This window comes from Colobus angolensis, unplaced genomic scaffold (genome assembly GCF_000951035.1).
Source record: "Colobus angolensis palliatus isolate OR3802 unplaced genomic scaffold, Cang.pa_1.0 Scaffold6, whole genome shotgun sequence".
NCBI lineage: Eukaryota > Metazoa > Chordata > Mammalia > Primates > Cercopithecidae > Colobus > Colobus angolensis.
In genome coordinates this window covers 4,246,165-4,248,680 of record NW_012119598.1, presented here as the reverse complement: position 1 = coordinate 4,248,680, position 2,516 = coordinate 4,246,165, and the positions used below count along the sequence as shown (strand labels likewise).

At 43.0% G+C, this 2,516-nt stretch overlaps 1 long non-coding RNA gene across 1 annotated transcript; it reads right to left on the bottom strand.

The window, feature by feature from the left end:
* Positions 1-332: 332 nt before the first annotated feature.
* LOC105526585 lies at positions 333-2,245 on the bottom strand. The gene is made up of 2 exons (XR_001004097.1): positions 2,189-2,245; positions 333-617 (listed from the first exon to the last, which is right to left on the bottom strand). It is a non-coding gene; the product is annotated as an uncharacterized LOC105526585 (long non-coding RNA).
* Between the last annotated feature and the right edge of the window lie 271 nt (positions 2,246-2,516).

Sequence of the window (2,516 nt, the reverse complement as noted above, 5' to 3'; positions counted from 1 at the left end):
ATATATCATATTCTCACTCAGTGTCACACACAACTCACTCAGTTGTATAGGTTTTAAAATGCCTGTTTCTTTTTACATATGTAATTATTCTTGTTGGGATCTAGTTCTGAACATACTATCAGTCAGTTCCAATTTTTTCCAAAAAAGGGTACTAAATTAAAATAAAAGCTTAGAAATTTTTCTCAACCTGCCCATGGGTCATAGGTATTCTTGCTAATTCACAGTGGAAAAATAATTTTAAAAATGTTTTATATTCATTTGCAAGTTACAAAGCTTGCTTATATTCTCTATCAGTTGAGAGTCTTTCTGTCCCTGATAAGAGAAAGCCTGACTTACACTGGTTTAAATAAAATATTTTATAACTCATTTATCTGAAAAGATCAGAGGTCACATGGGCTTTGGATGTGACTTGACTCAAAAGCTCAGTAATCTCACCATCCCTCTTTCTGCTTCATTGTTAGGCCGGCACTCCTTAGGGCCACATGACGATTTCTAGCAATCTCCAGGGGCTACATGCTGTCTTACTTGATTGCTCCCTCAGAAGGGTGATCAGATCTGCCAGTAAATTTCTTCTTGCTTTTTAAAATCAATATAGCCAGGGAAATGATGAATAGTCCCTTTAGATTAAAAATATTTTATTTAGGGCCTACCCTAAAGCTGGCGGTAGAGAGGAGAATGGTGGTAAAACATAGGATGCCCTGGTGAAAGGTGATAGCCATCCAGACAAAAACTGGAATCACATAACCAAGAGGAAGGGAAAATGGAAGCTGAGCGCTGAAATTAGCAAATGCTCACCACACACGCGTGGTCCTGCTTGATACAAGAACATTGTGAAGATCGGTAACTACTGACACACCTATCTTACAGACGAGGATCCTGAAGACTGCAAGAGGTGTATGTCTTGCCCTTGGTCACTCATCTCGTTGGTAGCAAGGCTCAAATCTAGATCTTATGATTCTAAATTCTCTGCTCTTGCCAGTATCCTAAATTACCACCCTACAGGCTTAAAACTACTGCAGACTATCTGGGACCGAGTCAGTTCTACAAATCTGTTTTAAAAATTAAAAAGGTTGCCAGGTGCAGTGGCTCATGCCTGTAATCCCAGCACTTTGGGAGGCCGAGGTGGGTGAATCACCTGAGGCCAGGAGTTCAGGACCAGCCTGGCCAACATGGTGAAACCTCGTCTCAACTAAAAATACAAAATTAGCTGGGTGTGATGGCACATGCCTGTAGTCCCAGCTACTCAGGGGCTGAGACATGAACCTGGAAGGCGGAGGCTGCAGTGAGCCGAGATCATGCACTACTGTGCTCCAGCCTGGGTGAGACAGAGCGAGACTCTGTCTCAGATTAAAAAAAAGAAAGATTGAAAAGGTCAAAGGAGATACTACGATTCAACATAAGGGTGAGTCATGAAGATCTGAAGCTCCTACTGCGGGCAGAACAGCATGTGAGGTTCCATTATGGTGGCACCAAAGAATTAGGAGGATCCTGTTCTCTCTTAGCCTGCGTTCCCCCAAGGAAGTGTCTCTGGAGTGCGTCTCAGAACTGTGGGGTCGGGAGAACAGGAGAAGCATTGACTCAAGAGCTCCCATCCGCAGTGAAGACGGTTCCTTCACAGGATGTTGTTACCCCACATTTTTGGGGTGTATGAGTGAGTGCCCCGTGGGTTGCCTGAGACACCCCAGCCAGTCACCGCATCTGAGAAGCCAGGGACGGGCAGTGAGAAGAGGCATTCTCAGCGTGCTGCTGCGTGAAGCTGGTTGGATAAACTGTTCACTGTAGCAGTGGTTGGAAGGAGCGGGGACGAGAACATTTTAAGTGGGGCATGAGAGGTCTTCCATACGAGATCCATTTACAAGCTAATAATACAAAACTCGAGTTAAGGAACCCAAATTCCTCTGCACTTAGTTCATTTCTGATCATTCTTACTTGAAATATCATAACCACCTTCTGAAAAGGTCTTCCTAGGTTCTCCTCATTCAACTACTGCAGTAGTCTTTCTAAAACAAAATTTTAAAAGTTGTTATTATTTTACTGAAAGGTTCATTACTCCCCACTGCTTCCAGGAATATGTATGAATTCCTTTGCTTGACATTCAACATGCTTCGCAATAGGCTTTACTCTAATTAAACAGCTGTACTTCCCACAGCTGCCCCCAGATGGACTCAAGCCAGTCTAATTTCCTTACCGTTTGATAAACAGGCCACGATTATTGCTTCTCGGTGCCTTTGCTAATATTCTTCACTCTAACAGGCAGGGATGATATGCAAAACATTTACCAACTGCTATGGCAGGCACTAACCAATGAGGGTGGAGACCGAGCCAATCAGAACTGATATCAGGTGTAACTGCCAACATTGGTTGACCAGTTGACTCAGTCCTGCCCCCAGCCTCCATTCGCTCTTCTGAAATTCTATTTCTTTCATCTTCCATGAAGTTTTCCTGGACTGCTCTTACCCATGTTGGGTTTTGTTTTTGTTTTTGTTTTTTTTTTTTTGAGACTAATTACTACTTTA